Source organism: Apium graveolens, chromosome 2 (assembly GCF_009905375.1).
Source record: "Apium graveolens cultivar Ventura chromosome 2, ASM990537v1, whole genome shotgun sequence".
Taxonomy (NCBI): domain Eukaryota; kingdom Viridiplantae; phylum Streptophyta; class Magnoliopsida; order Apiales; family Apiaceae; genus Apium; species Apium graveolens.
Window position 1 is genome coordinate 288,788,762 of NC_133648.1, and position 17,856 is coordinate 288,806,617.

Here is a 17,856-nt window from a genome sequence, read left to right on the forward strand (position 1 = left end):
AATCTGTTTTGATTTCATTGATATTAATAAAAGACTTGTTTTGTTTTTATTACGGGCTCTATCTATTTAAGTGTTTAAATAAGATATACCATAGTTTAGAGTAAAGCTTTTTATGGATTATGATGAGATCATAATAGTGAGACCTAAAAGATGATAACTCTAAACATAAATAGTTCCTGGTCGTAGAATTACTAACTGGTAATTAATAATCCACAGAGATCGGTACATACTATGTTTGCTTCATTATGAAGGATGTCTGTTCTCATAGACATTTGTGTGGTGACACTATAGCTAGTATGTAGGTGCTTATTATAGAATAAGTTCACTAAACATGACTCGCACAGCTGAACAACTGATGGAGTTCACTCACTTGTCAGCAGTTGTTCACATAGTGATAGTTGTACAAGTATCCTTAGACTTGAGGTCATCGTAGTCATCTTGTGTACACTGAACTATGTTTTGGTTTAGTTCTTAGTCTCCAGGGACAATTATTAGAGCTCTACTGGGTATAGGAATTTGTACACGAAGATAGTGTATGATCAATAAAGAATCTACCCCTTCCAGTGAAGGAAGCGAATGTTCAAGGCTGATCCACTTATGCTAGTTCAGGAATCTCTGGCTAGAGTGAATGAAATTAGAAAGGAGTTTCTAATTTGCATAGAACTACGCATAGTAAATGGTAAACAAGTGATTAAATTAGATAGGCTTGACACGAGATCCATGCCTTGTATTTAATCGGGACATTGTAAGGTAGAAGGAGTTTATTGTACGGTAATTATTCACTGAATAGGTTCTTGGTATTCTAAACAGTGAATTCGTATTATCCGGATAGTCGCGATATGCTGAGAAGTATCCCTCACGATGTAGAATAAATATGATTAATTAATTATTCATATTTAATAAATTAGAGAATTTATATAAATAATGATAAAATAGTTTTATTATTATTTATTTCTACTACCGGCTTAATATTGAACCTACAGGATCACACCATAAAAAGAGAATGATTTAATGGTGGAGGAATTAATTAATAATGGCTAATAATTATTTTTTTGTAAATAAATAATTAATTGGAAAATTTAATAATTGATTAAATGAGATTTAATTGATTATAAATTAATTAAGAAAAGTTCTTAATATTATTAATTAAAGGATTTAATTTTTGGAAATTAAATCAAGAGAGAGAATTATTTCTAAAGTGTTTAGAAAAAGGATTAATAATTAAAAAGTGTTTTAATTATTAATGAGAATAATAAATGGGATAATAATAATAATATTTATGGGAAAATTTCAGCTGAAAATTTTGCCTATAAATATACTATTATAAACCCTATTTTCATTCTAACACAAAACCCCAAAATTTTATAAAACCTAATTCTCTCCACCTCCTCCTCCTCCTTAACGTCATTTTCTTGGTGGATACCGGTGGAGTGCTTTACGTTTGAGGAGCAGCTGCTAAGGATCTCCGATCGTTGCTTTTGGATCGCATATTAAAGGTTAGTAATCGATCCCTATATTTTAATCACGTTTTATATGCTTTTATTTGGATTTTATATGTGTAAAAGTGTTTTACCATGCCTCCGCTGCGATTAAAATCCAACAATGGTATCAGAGCATAAGTTATATGTAAATAGATCTGTGGTAAAAAATTCAGAATTTTATGTGCTTGTATGAATTAATTATGATTTTTACAAGTTATATTATGGATTAATTTTGTCTGATGAGAAATCGTTTCTCAGAATAATTTTGAATGTTGATCTGGGTTCTACAAGTGTTGTAGATCGTCTGGGTATTTTTTTCATAATTTTATGATGTATAGATTTTTTATTATGAATTTTTGAAGATCTTGCAATTAAATTCGTAATTAAATAATCATATATATATATATGAACTGTAAGTATATATATATATTTGTACATCTGTTTGTCTAATGTTACTGCTGCACGGAAGCAAAGACAGAGAAAAGCAAAGCAAAGGTACGGCAGAAAAAGGACAGGCACGACGATCGAAGAAGACAGATCAGGTGCGGCTGCTGCCGGCGCGTGTAGCGCACGCGCGCGCGGGGGGGTGTCGCGCATTCCGGGAATGCGTTACACCCTGTGGCGCATTCACGGAATGCGTTACACCTTTTAATTGGTTAAAAGGGTTGTAACGCATCACCAGAATGCGTTACAGGGCTTGTAATGCGTTCCTGTAATGCGTTACAGCCCGACTGTCCACATTAAATTTGATTTTCTGGAAGTTTCGTAACTCCGTTTTGGGCGTGCAATATACCGTTGGATTCGTTTTTCCGAGACGGATCTAATGGATTGGTCAATTTTAGTTATATAAAAGTTTTGAACTGTTTATATTTCCGAAAGTATTTTAAAACTATTTTTTAACTGTTTTAACTGCTTTTAAATGCTTCATGTGATACATAGAGATGTATAATGCTTAGACTAATGTGCTAGATGATGTAACATGCCTACCTTGATGTTTATTCATGTTGATATATGTGATATATGCTTAGTTTATCATGCGATGATAGATTTAGGTGAACTTAAATGAACATAAGGCATTTGTTAGACAACCTAGTATAGTGAAATTGTTTCATAACCTTAATAATAATATTATTAATACAATCATGAGATTCTTGTGTTTATGAAACACGTAATTGAATATGAATTTTCGATATGAGAGAAAGGATAATTCTGTCAACTACAGATTTCTATCTGTAAGAAAGGGTTATTAAGTGACGCCTCTTGACAATGCTCCACCCGATCTGGGAATCATCTGATTATTGATTATTGATTTGAAATATTTAATTTAAAAGGAAGAATCTCTTTATAATATGATTATGATTGTAACGTAATATAATCCCTCTAAAATTAAATAATATCAAGTAGTAATTGGCCAATGACACAACGGGCTTGTGTCGGTCATAGCCTTCCAACATGATAGAAAAGTAGTTCTTATTTTTGAATCATTGTCGGTTCGTGCTACAGCCGAGGGCTTTGATTTTGAAATAAGAAATACTTGTCTATTACATAGAGATGTGTACATTGAATAAGAATCTAAAGGTCGGTATGTGCCACAGCCGTGGGCCTTTGGGGACTGAATCAATTGTACGGAATGTTGGGTTAGACTTGACTTAGAATATTGAGTTTGTCATGCCACAGCCGTGACTCAATTATTCAAGAGGCTAAAGTTTGATTAGGGAATAACATTAGGTGTAATTGACAAGAGTTGTCTGCCTATTGAACATTACATGGCGGTTCGTGCCACAGCCGGGGTTGTGTAATGGAATGTAGGATCCCTATTCCCGCTAGCATTATGAATGCTTAATTTTTCACGTAGGGGGTTGAATAAATTAGATAAACTAGTGGGAGCCACTTATGAATAAAGACCCGATTCATATAGTGTTTTAAAATGAAATTGAATATTTGCTAAGTGTTGTTATGTGTTTATCATTTACAGATTTACTTTGTACGTCATGTCTTCTGCGCTATCACTCAGGAGCATACTAGATACTCACAAGTTGACTGGTCCTAATTATGATGATTGGCTTCGAAACTTGAGAATTGTTCTCAGGATTGAGAAGCTGGAATACGTGATTGACTCACCTAAGCCTACTGAACCTACTAGCGATGCGCATAATAATGAACATGTTGTGTATCGTAAGTTGATAGATGATGCAAATGTTGCTCGATGCATCATGCTAGCTTCCATGAACATTGAGCTACAGAAGCAACATGAGCATATGGATGCTCACACTATCCTCATGCATCTACAAGAGTTGTATGATGTGGCGGGGAGGACAGCTCGATATGAGATATCGAAGGAGTTGTTCGGTTGTAGGATGTCTGAGGGATCATCTGTGGATGACCATGTACTTAAGATGATCAATTTGATTGAACATCTTGGACAACTTGGTTTTGCCATGGATGGGGAGCTGAGCCAAGACCTGGTCTTGCAATCGCTTCCGAGTTCGTTCTCGCAGTTTGTTGTGAACTTTCACATGAATAAGTTGGATGTCAGCCTGCCTGAACTCCACAACATGTTGAAGACTGCGGAATCGAATTTTCCCCCTAAGAAGAGTTCTGTTCTTCTAATTGGTGAAGGTTCCAATCCTAAGAAAAGGAAGAGGAACCCTTCCAAGAAGAAGAAAGTAGGTGAGAAAATGCCGGTTCCACCAAAAGCTAAAGACCCCAAGAGCAAAGTTGTTTGCTTTCACTGTAACAAGGTGGGGGCACTGGAAGAGGAACTGCAAGGTTTACCTTGCAGAATTGAAGAAGAAGAAGGGTAGTGAGACTACCGCTTCTGATTCAGGTATGTTCATGATAGAAGTGAATATGTCATTAAATCAAATTTCTACTTGGGTATTAGATACCTCCTGTGGTTCTCAAATCTGCAATTTGTTGCAGGGACTAAGGAGAAGTAGGATTCTTGAAGAAGAGGAGGTGATTCTACTGATGGGAAATGGAGCAAGAGTTGCTGTTGTAGATGTAGAATCATTTCATTTACATATGCCTACGGGCAAGACTATTGTTTTAAATAATTGTTATTTTGTTCCCTCGATTGTGAGGAATATTATTCCCATGTTAGACTTGGCTGGATTTTCATTTATTATTGAGAATAATGGATGTTCTATTCTTAGAGATAATATTCTTTGTGGACGTGGTGCTTTAAATAATGGTCTGTATAAATGTGACATAATTTACTTCAGATTGAACAAAATAATAAAAGAAAAGGGATGATGAAAATCTCACTTTATTGTGGCACTGCAGTCTCCATTTAGTAGACATGGAAAAAGGACTGCAAATTTGCTAGGAATGGTACACACAGATGTATGTGGACCAATGTCTAAGCAAGCCATGGGTAGATTTTCATACTTCATTACTTTCATGGATAATAGATCTAGATTCGGATATGTGTTTGATGAAACACAAGTCTGAAGCCTTTAAAAAGTTCAAAGAGTATAAGTATGAAGTGGAGAAACAACCAAACATAGTATTATAACTCTTTGATCAGATCGAGGTGGTGAATACTTTAAAGGAGTGTTTCTTGATTATCTCAAAGTAAATGGTATAGTCTCCCAGTGGACTCCTCCAGATTGGTATCTGAAAGGAGAAATCAAACTTTGTTAGACATAGTTCGGTCCATGATGAGCTATGCGAATCTTCCAGTATTCCTATGGGGTTATGCATTGGAAACCTCAGCATATTTACTGAATAAGGTGCCTTCCAAATATGTTCCTCAAACTCTGTATGAGATATGGAAAGAAAGGAAACCGAGTCTTAAACACGTTAAGATTTGGGGATGTCCAGCTTATGTCAAGAAAGTTGACCTAGATAAGCTGGAATATCGATCCGTAAAATATAGTTTTGTGGGATATCCTAAAGAGACTTTAGGGTATTACTTTTACACCGATCATCGGGTGTTTGTCTCCAGACATGCTACCTTCTTGGAAAAGGAGTTTATCCTTGAAGGAAACAGTGGGAGCAAAATTGAACTTGATGAAGTTCAAGAAGCACAAACTGTTACGGATCAAGTGAAACACCTGTTCTGACTAAACAACCTTTTGTGGAACATCCCATTCATAGGTCAGGGAGAGTGTCTCGCCAACCTGAGAGGTAATATGGCCTTGTCATTGAGAATGACAATGAGTTGTCGATCATTGATGATGACGACCCTGTGACCTATAATGAGGCTATGAGTAGTGTTGACTCAGAGAAATGGCATAGTGCCATGAAATCCAGAATGGAATCTATGTATACGGTATACAAAAGATAGATTATAGCAGATGGCCAGGTGGAGACCTATAAGGCCAGGCTTATGGCAAAAGGATTCAAATAAAGGCAACTGATTGACTTTGATGAAACCTTTTACCTGTAGCCCTGTTAAAATCAGTTCGGATTTTGCTTGCGATTGCCGCTTACTACGACTATGAGATCTGGCAAATAGCCAGATGGTTTTCTTTCCAAGAGAAAAGAAAACCTAGTGTGTAAGCTGCTGCGAACCATATGTGGTTTAAAGCAAGCTTCTCGAAAGATGGAACATTCGTTTTGATGAGACAATCAAAGAGTTTGATTTTATCAAAAACGTAGATGAACCATGCGTCTACAAAAGGGTAAGTGGGAGCGCGGTAACATTTCTTATATTGTATTGAATTAGAGTTGACACACATAACAACATAGCAGACCCACTCACAAAGCTACTTTATGAAAGTCACTTTGATCGTCATAAAGACAAGATGGGTATTAGATACCAGAGTGATTGGCTTTAGTACAAGTGGGAGATTGAAAGGAATATGTCCTAAGTCCAATCATGTATTAGGATTTAGGAATAACTTCCTGTGTAATCTATTTTGATTTCATTGATATTAATAAAAGACTTGTTTTGTTTTTATTACGGGCTCTATCTATTTAAGTGTTTAAATAAGATATACCATAGTTTAGAATAAAGCTTTTTATGGATTATGATGAGATCATAATAGTGAGACCTAAAAGATGATAACTCTAAACTTAAATAGTTCCTGGTCGTAGGATTACTAACTGGTAATTAATAATCCACAGAGATCGGTACATACTATGCTTGCTTCATTATGAAGGATGTCTGTTCTCATAGACATTTGTGTGATGACACTATAGCTAGTATATAGGTGCTTATTATAGAATAAGTTCACTGAACATGACTCGCACAGCTGAACAACTGATGGAGTTCACTCACGTGTCAGTAGTTGTTCACATAGTGATAGTTGTACAAGTATCCTTAGAATTGAGGTCATCATAGTCATCTTGTGTACACTGAACTATGTTTTGGTTTAGTTCTTAGTTTCCAGGGACAATTATTAGGGCTCTACTAGGTATAGGAATTTGTACACGAATTTGTACACGAAGATAGTGTATGATCAATAAAGGATCTAACCCTTCCAGTGAAGGAAGCGAATGTTGAAGGCTGATCCACTTATGCTAGTTCAGGAATCTCTGGCCAGAGTGAATGAAATTAGAAAGGAGTTTCTAATTTGCATAGAACTACGCATAGTAAATGGTAAGCAAGTGATTAAATTAGATAGGCTTGACACGAGATCCATGCCTTGTATTTAATCGGGACATTGTAGGGTAGAAGGAGTTTATTGTACGGTAACTATTCACTGAATAGGTTTTTGGTATTCTAAGCAGTGAATTCGTATTATCCGGATAGTCGCGATATGCTGAGAAGTATCCCTCACGATGTAGAATAAATGTGATTAATTAATTATTCATATTTAATAAATTAGAGAATTTATATAAATAATGATAAAATAGTTTTATTATTATTTATTTCTACTACCGGCTTAATATTGAACCTACAGGGTCACTCCATAAAAAGAGAATGATTTAATGGTGGAGAAATTAATTAATAATGGCTAATAATTATTTATCTGTGAAATAAATAATTAATTGGCAAATTTAATAATTGATTAAATGAGATTTAATTGATTATAAATTAATTAAGAAAAGTTCTTAATATTATTAATTAAAGGATTTAATTTTTGGAAATTAAATCAAGAGAGAGAATTATTTCTAAAGTGTTTAGAAAAAGGATTAATAATTAAAAGGTGTTTTAATTATTAATGAGAATAAATAATGGGATAATAATAATAATATTTATGGAAAAATTTCAGCTGAAAATTTTGCCTATAAATATACTATTATAAACCCTATTTTCATTCTAACACAAAACCCCAAAATTTTATAAAACCTAATTCTCTCCACCTCCTCCTCCTCCTTAACGTCGTTTTCTTGGTGGATACCGGTGGAGTGCTTCACGTTTGAGGAGCAGCTGCTAAGGATCTCCGATCGTTGCTTTTGGATCGCATATTAAAGGTTAGTAATCGATCCCTATGTTTTAATCACGTTTTATATGCTTTTATTTGGATTTTATATGTGTAAAAGTGTTTTACCATGCCTCCGCTGCGATTAAAATCCAACACTTGGATCATGGCCGATGGTGGTCGAACTTAAGAGTGCCCATAACGGGTCTCCTCTTGAGTTTTAAACCATAAAATCACTTTAAACTAAGCTTATGATCATATATCAAGAAATCATATTTCCGTGTACACAACTGTGACGGCCTCAACCCCAGGATCAGGAGTTGACGTCACTAACAACAATACTAATAAACAATATAACCCAAATTATTAATTATACATAATTTCGACCCCTTTACCAAGACCTTTTCCAGGTTTAAGTATGACTTAGGTTACAACCATCACAAAACGAACTTACTAAGGACAATTCAAACAATACTATCTTTATTTAGCAACTCAACAGACCCGCTTGGGTCCAACATAACTACCTCAGAGGAGCCTGACCCGGAAGGAACTGGAACTCTGCCCCGACTACCACTGAAGAATCTCCTAGGTATTTGCAATACATATATAAAACATTTTGCAAGGGTGAGCAATCAATTGCTCAACAGTACCACTATATGAATAGTAATCAAAAAACAGTTTATTATAAACAATTATAGGAACAGAAATCATAACTTGCTAGAAAACAAGTAAAACATGTGTGAACTGGATATCAAAACTAGCATGCTCTGTAAAACCAAATCATCAGTTGTGTACTGTGCATAAATATCAATTTCAATTTTAGCATGCTTCTTTCATTTTCAAATCTTACGTCCCATCGCAGGACCCATAAAACCATTTGTCCCGTTACGGGGACCCAAAATCATTTGTTCCGTTACGGGAACCATAAAACTTATCCCATCACAGGATCTATAAAACTTGTCCCATCACAGGACCTATAAAACTTGTCCCATCACATGACCTATAAAACTTGTCCCATCACAGGACCTATAAAACTTGTCAGATATAAAAGTATTGGATGATCCCTGGTGAGACAGCTGATCAGGCTATCCTATGAAACTTGTTCCGGAACTCAGAGACTAGCTAGGTCTCTGTCACGCTGGGCTGGTGGTTATAATAGGGTGCGCAACCACTTTGCCTCTTACGCTAACTTCCAAGCCGTTACGGGCCTTCTGCGCACACTCATCCAATTATCTGATCATTTTTATCCAGTTTTCCAAATCACTTACCTATCTCTTATCAAAACAATTATAACACAGCACATTTTTCAAAACATTTTCATTTTATTCAGAACTTAGAGATAGGTATTTCAGAAGTTACTTTTCCCCCAAACACCAATTTAACAAAACAATTTGAAATCCAGGGGATACGTAACTTAAATCGTTCTGTTCCAGTACGTAATTTAAATCAATAATTATTCATATATACTGAACCGTAAAAGATTTGTTCAGGGGTACTTGCCTTGCAGATCCTTACAAACATTATCGATTGACCTTGAGCCGATACGAACGCTCAGGCTTTATCACCTAACCACTAGATTACCCTGGATTCGACTTCAACACTCAGGTCCTTCGATTGGAACCTTACTGAGCTCATCGACTGTCCACTAGGCTATCGAACGCCAACTCTTGGGCTTTCCGACTAGCACCTACAAAGTCGAAACATCCTAACTTAGACCTTCGATTATGCTTGACATATCCTCGCTAACCATCTACCCAACGTTAACAAAACCCGACTCGTAATACTTCACATAATAATACACGTATCAATTAGGGTTCACGTCTTCGAAAGTCGGTTCGTTTTCAAAAAATAGATATATTTATCCTGTTATGCAATTAGGGTTATCGATTTTCGTAAAGTATTTTATCACAGCACATAATCAGATTTCGTACAAAATAGTTACATATAATCGATCGACGTTCCGATAGTAATTGGGTACGGCCTCGTATTTCCGTAATTTAATTTTCCAGAAATCGGGCAGCACCTCCTTTAATTATCGGACTACCCGTCGAACATCCCGACGTCCAAACAGACACAACTACAATCAATCGCAATCCAAACCCAAACACCGATTTCAGCTATCAATATCAGTCCCAAAATTCTCAATTATCAATTAAATACAATTATTAATTATTAGTCGTGTTTTATAATTTTAATCGCATTTTGTATTTTAAATTGTAGGACTCAGAACAACGTCATCACCATCCACCGTCGGCTCGCCGAAGCTCATCGCCGACGGCGATAAAATTTATGGGTACCCGATTAATTTCGGGTTTCCTACGTAAATTCCATCGATTAATAATATAATTCTCGAACAAAAATATTTTTATTTCACGTATATTACTCAAAATATTCCTGCAGAAAAAAAAATAAAATAATTAAAACAATTTCCATTCGCACAGGACACACGCGCGTAACAACAACGCGCCCACCAACACAACAGAATCGAAAACAGGGGCGGCCGGAGAAACGGCCGGAGAACCACAGTTAAACATCACCCACGCAAACACACACACACATAACAACACATACACAACTGAACCACACATATTTACACTGAATCTGTATATATATGTATACATCGAAGCTACCAACCGAACGGGGCAACTCACTGGAAAATGAACCGGAAAAGACGAACACGGCGGCGACTGAGCCACGGAGGGGGAAAGAAACGGAAACAGGGATATGAAAGAGAGAGAAGTAATTAATCGAGTGGGAGAGAGAGACGCGGGAGAAAACAGCGAGAGAGAGAGAGAGAGAGAGAGAGAGAGAGAGAGAGAGAGAGAGAGAGAGAGAGAGAGAGAGAGAGAGAGAGAGAGAGAGAGAGAGAAAGAGAGAGAGAGAGAGAGATGGCAGAGAGAGATGAGAAAGAAAGAGCAGGGCTGAGATTGGGGAACAAAATGATTGATTTTCTTTTTGTGCAGGAGATAAGAACAATCGCAATTATCTAATTTTATCGCTATATTTCTGATTTTTGACACCGTAATTCAAAGAATTAATCGAGCATTTAGCGGGTAAAACAATCCGAAAACTCACGAAAATAATTTTAAAAATCCCAAAATAATTAGGAGTTAATAAAACAAAATTTCCAGAATTTTTAAATCATTTTTGAAGCGCAACTCGGACCCGCATTTGACGATTAACCGAAATAATGTGCGGGTCAATTTAATCCCAAAATTTTCCAAAATAATTTTAAAATTCTTGAAATATTTCAAACTTAATAAAATATGAATTTCGTAATTTTTAAAGAATCCCGGAATTAAATACGGATTTAACAAATAATTGAAATCAAAAAATCATATATGGCTAAATAATTGATGAAATATTAATTTCTTAATTTTAAAAACTCCTAAAAATAATTAATAAAATTATGAAGCCATAAAAATGATTTTAAAGATAATCCCCATATTTATGAAAATAAATCTTGAATAGGATCCCTTTAAATACAAAAACAAAACAACACAGCTTCACAACTAATTACACAAATCATCCTCGAACACTAATAATCACATATAAGTAATAATAATTTACTATCCAGCTGACAGAACCCACAGACATATTTTATTTATGTAATTATTTAATATTTACACATTTAAACAATATAAAAATATACGAGTCGTTATAACAACCATGGAGATTGAATTATGAAATCTACATAGACACTTACACTTACATGCAAATGGTGTTTGAGTAGTATGTCAAAAATAGAAACTATGGATGGTGAAATCTTTGAATTTGGATGAGTATTTGTTGTTGCATGCAAGAGAGAGAAGAGAGATGGGGAGAGAGCCGAGAGAGATTGATCGAGAGAGGGGGAGAAAGAAAGAGGGAGAGAGGGGTGCTCACGGGAAAGAAAAAGAAAGAAGGGGGGTGAGCTTGTATTTGTATTAGGGGGCAAGGGTAGTTTAGTAATTCACTAATCATTTTCTTTGTTTGATTTACTCTTTCTTTTTACTCTAATAAAATAGAAATAGAATATTAAATATATCTCTCTCGAAAATTTGAAAATTATTGTGAATGATAATTTTAAGACGTAGATCTCGAAATTAGCTTTCCAACCATTACTCATTATAAACTTTTGAGTGTACGGTTGATTTTATATGATTTTTACAAATTTTTGCTAATAATAGCATTTTCACATATAAAAATCAATTTAAAATGCATCAATCATGAAATAAATCCGTCTATCATTTTTAGAAAGTCTCTAGGACTATTTCAAAGATAACAAAATAAATCTCATGCCTTTACCTTACTCAAATAATTTTATAAAAATGTGCAAAGGTTAAATAAACCTTAATTAAATCAAATAATTCCCTTATATCCATAAAAATATTAACAGATCACGTATTCACGGATACAGACAAGCAAGCACATATATTCACACATCACAACTCATGTCTGATCATAAAATTTTCCCTTTTTAATATTATTCCTCTTTACGCGTACCAGGTCACGTTCTGCCTGACGGCCCGACGCTCAGCGTTTCAATTACGCTTCACAATATCATTATCGACCGACACGTCACTAGAACACAATACTTTACTTAAACATTCATTTCACATATTAAAACATAATTCATATTTTAAATACTTTAATCCCTTTTTAGGACGGGTACCGTTCTACTTGACGGTCTGACAGCACAGCTTAACTCCTAAGTTGACTCTTTAAATTGGAACGCTTCTATCTACGCACCCAGATACTTATATACAATAAAAACAATTAATCAACACTTAATCACATAATTTATAATCACGGCACATAAATCATACTTTATTTACTTAATTACATCGCAAAATTCTTAGTCATCACAATCTACCCTCCTTAAAAGGATTCTGTCCCCAGAATCTAGTCTAAGCAAATAGGTGGGGATACTTTTCTTGCATTTCACTTTCTAATTCCCAAGTTGATTCTTCCACTATTGGATTTCTCCATAATACTCTAACTAGAGGTACAACTTTATTCCTAAGTGTCCTCTCCTTTCGGTCTAAGATTCGAACTGGTTGTTCCACATAAGACAAATCTGGTTGAATTTCCACAGGTTCCAATTCGATCACATGGCTCGCATCAGCATTATACTTCTTTAGAAGAGATACATGAAATACATTGTGAAGATGTTGCATTTGCGGAGGTAGTGCTAATTCATATGCCACCTTTCCAACTCGTCGTAGTACTTCGAATGGTCCAATATACCTAGGACTCAACTTCCCTTTCTTTCCGAATATGGTTAAACCTTTCCAAGGAGATATCTTTAACAAGACTTTGTCCCAGGTTCAAATTGCACATCTTTTCGTTCTCGATTTGCATACTTTGTTTGTCGATCTTGAGCACCAATTAATCTTTTTCGAATCATTTCCACCTTTTCTTTTGTTTGTTGAACTAGCTCTGGGCCAATTAATTTACGCTCACCAACTTCATCCCAATACGTAGGGGACCTACATTTTCTTTCATACAACGCTTCATAAGGCGGCATGCCAATACTCGCGTGATAACTGTTGTTGTAGGAAAACTCAATTAATGACAAATGATCGTCCCAATTTCCTTTGAAATCTATTGCACAAGTTTGCAACATATCCTCAATTGTCTGAATTATCCTTTCACATTGTCTGTCAGTCTGCGGATGATATGTCGTACTCATTTTCAGCTTAGTTCCCAAATGATCATGAAACTGTCGCCAAAATCTCGAGTTAAACCTTGGATCTCTATCAGACACAATAGATACAGGTACTCTGTGACGCATCACAATCTCATCCAAATACAATTTGACCAATTTTTCTAACGAAAACCTTTTATTTATCGGCAAGAAATGTGATGATTTTATCAATCGATCGATTACTACCCAAATCGCTTCATGATTAGACTTGGTTTTAGGTAATCCTACCATGAAATCCATCGCGATATGCTCCCATTTTCATTCTGGTGTATCTAATGGTTGAAGCAATCCACTTGGTCTTTGATGTTCCACTTTTACTCTTTGACACGTGTAACATTTACTTATCCATTCCGCAATTTCCTTTTTCATATTTGGCCACCAATAATTCTCTTTTAAATCCTTGTACATTTTTGTACTTCCAGGGTGAATTGAGAATCTCGAGTTATGCGCTTCATGAAAAATATCGTGCTTTAGCTCCACAATATTAGGTATCCAAATATGTGAGTTAACACGATATATTCCTCTTTCATCCCTTTGAGCTTTGATTTCTTCTCCTGATAACTTGTCATTTTGATGATTCATCACTTGTTCTTGGCAACATCGAATCTTTTCCAAAATTTCAGGTTGAAATGACATCGCATATATTGCTTCACCTCCAAATTCTAGAGTTTGTACTTCTATTTCCATCCTTTCAAAATCCTTGATCAATTCCTCTGATGACGTTATCATATTCAATCTTTCCTTGCGACTTAGAGCTTCTGCTACCACATTTGCCTTTCCAGGATGATAGTTTATCGCACAATCATAATCTTTGATCAATTCTAACCATCTTCTTTGTCTCATATTCAACTCCTTTTGAGTGAAAATATACTTTAAACTCTTATGATCTGTATAAATCTCGCACTTTTCCCCGTATAAATAATGTCTCCATATCTTAAGGGCAAACACAATTGCTGCCAATTCCAAATCATGCATGGGATACTTTTGTTCGTGCGGTTTGAGTTGCCTTGATGCATATGCTATTACCTACCCGTGTTGCATTAACACACATCCAAGTCCTTTATACGAAGCATCACTGTATATCACAAACTCTCCTTTTTCATCAGGTAACACCAACACTGGAGCGGTTACCAACCTCTTCTTTAACTCTTGAAAGCTTTCTTTGCACTTTTCCGTCCACACAAACTTCTCGTTCTTCCTTGTCAATTTCGTTAATGGAACAGCAATCTTAGAGAAATCTTGCGCAAACCTTCTATAGTATCCGGCTAATCCCAGAAAACTTTTGACTTCCGTAGAAGTCTTGGGTCTTTTCCAATTCATTACAGCTTCTATCTTGGCTGGGTCTACTTTGATTCCCTCTTTATTAACTACATGACCAAGAAATTGCACTTCCTTTAGCCAAAATTCACATTTTGAAAACTTAGCGTACAACCTTTCTTTTCTCAGAATTTCCAAGGAAATCCTCAAATGCTCCTTATGATCTTCTTCCGTCTTGGAATATATCAATATATCATCAATAAACACAATAACGAACTTATCCAAATATTGCTTGAAAACTCTGTTCATAATGTCCATAAATGCGGCTGGCGCGTTAGTCAAACCAAACGCCATTACCAAAAACTCGTAGTGTCCATATCTCGTTTGAAACGCTGTCTTGGGTATATCCTTCGCTTTAATCTTTAATTGATGATACCCAGTTCTTAAATCAATTTTGGAGAAACACGAAGCTCCTTTTAACTGATCAAACAAGTCATTGATTCGCAGTAGAGGGTACTTATTCTTAATTGTCAACTTATTTAATTCGCGATAATCAATGCACAACCTCATACTTCCATCCTTTTTCTTTACAAACAATACCGATGCACCCCACGGGGATACACTCGGGCAAATTACTCCTTTATCCAATAACTCTTGCAACTGCACTGCCAATTCCTTCATCTCGACTAGCACCATACGATAGGGAGCTTTCGATACTGGTTCCGTTCCAGGAGCCAAATCAATCGTAAACTCGATCTCTCTATCTGGAGGTAGTCCAGGCAATTCATCATAAAAATCTCTTACTATTGGAATATCTTCAATCCTCACGGATTCTTTTTCTACGTCCATAACATGAGCCAAATAAATTTTGCATCCTTGACGTAATAATCTCCTTGTCTCGATAGCCGTTAGGAATTGCTTCTCTTGTCTTTTCCCTTTAAAAATCACTTCCTCACCCTTCTTAGTTCTTAACTTCACCTTCTTACTTTTATATTCTATTTGCGCCTCGTGGTTTGACAACCAATCCATTCCTAATATAATCTCAAATTCTCCTAACTTAAATGGAATTAAGTCAGCAGAAAAGTGCCGACCTTCTATAACCACATCACAATCGGGACAAACCTTATTGACAATAACTTTCTCTTGATTTTCTACCTCTATAATCAAATTAGGTTCCAGAGGGTACGCAACACAATATAGCTTATCAAGAATACTTTCAGAAATAAAAGATCTAGTTGCTCCAAAATCCATCAATACTTTTACTTCTACTGAGTTTATAACGAGCATACATGCCACCACGTCCACATCTTGCACCGCATCTTTCATTGTCATATTAAAGGTCCTAGCTCTGGGTTGAGCTGACGGTGCTAGGAGAGATGACGGTCCAGCAATCCTAAAAACATTGGCCTTCTGAATAGGCTCCTTGCAGTTTCTGGCCATATGACCCACCTTTCCACATTTGAAACAAGCCAAGTCAGTCTTCTTTGCTCCATTTGGACATTCTAATGAGTAATGCCCTTTCTGGTTACACTTGAAATAGGTCACGTCCAACTTATTACACCTTCCCGGGTGTCTCTTTCCACAAACCTTGCATTCTTGAATCTGAGGTCTGTTATCCTTTCCCGGTTGTCCTGCTTTCAGGAAACGGTTCTTCTGGGCTCTGTTACCGGGTTTAAACTTCTGAAACTTTTGGTTCTGACCTCCACCATTCCTACCAAACTTTCCTCTAAACTTTGAACATCCTTGCTCTTTCTCCGAGCTTTCAAACTTCCTTTTCCTTCCTTCATTTTCTCTCTTCGCAGCTTCACGCTCCCCTTCTACTATCATTGCCTTCTATACCAAGGCGGCATAATTCTTGATCTCCAACAATGCCACTTGACTTCTAATCCATGGCTTAAGTCCCTGTTGGAACCTTTTAGCCTTCTTTGCCTCCGTATTTACATACTCAGGTACGAATCTAGATAGTTCCGAAAATTTCACTTCATACTCCGCTACCAACATATCTTTTGTCTAAGGTCCAGAAATTTCATCTCCAACTGATCTTGCATATAACTTGGCAAATATTTATCCAGAAACATTTTAGTAAACTTCTCCCATGATAAGTCGTTTCCTTCCAGCAACTCCTTCAAAGATTTCCACCAGAAACTCGCTTCATCTTTAAGGTAATAACTCGCATACTGGGCTTTCTTGTCATCCTTAACTTCTGCTAACTCAAATGCTTTTTCCATTTCTCTTAACCACGCCTGTGCTTTAATTGGATCTGGCAAACCTAAGAATTCTGGGTGATGAATAGATTGAAAGTGTTTGAAGTTTCGAACTTTAGGGGCCACGGGTTATTGCAAAAGCTGAACAAGTCTGCTCATCATGGTGGTTTCTGGATTCACTTCTGGTCTTGGGTTTGAATTTCTTCTTCTTGGTGTTCTGGTGAGTTGGCCATTTCTTACAAACCTGATTGAGCAATTATTTATCAATACGATAGCATGGCATATATATCAACATTTATTATGAAATCTCTTTTTGCGGGTTTTAAGCTTTACCAAATTTTGCACATGCAATCCTATTACTACATAATTCTCTTATCAGTGTTGTTTTCTCATGGCACAGGGTATGATATTACGGGATCTTAAATATGGTTGTATGAAATCATGGTATTCAAAATAGTTTATGCAGATCTTTAGGGTGCACAATAGAAAACAAGATATATAATGGATTCATCAAACCAAGGGTATATAAATAAAAATCTGGTTATCACAAGTTCAGGAATAGGGTACAATATTATAACAGGGTTAAATAGAGGAAAAACTCGAAAATATCCCCTATCTATCCCTAACTTCTAACAACTACTACTACAAAGTTTCGAAATACGATACAACAAATAAAAGAGGGATCCCGGCATCTGACCAAGTATCCCAAAGCCTACCGGCACTGAGAAACAACAACTACGGGCTCAACCAACAGTCCCGCCTAACAATTAATCATCCAGAATCTCTCTCAACACAACCAACATACAGCGAATAATTTTATGCAGCCTCCGGGCCTCAGCATCAGCATCACTAGTGGATGGTCCCTCATCCAACTCCTCCGGGAAACCTGCTCCACCAACTGAATCCTAGCT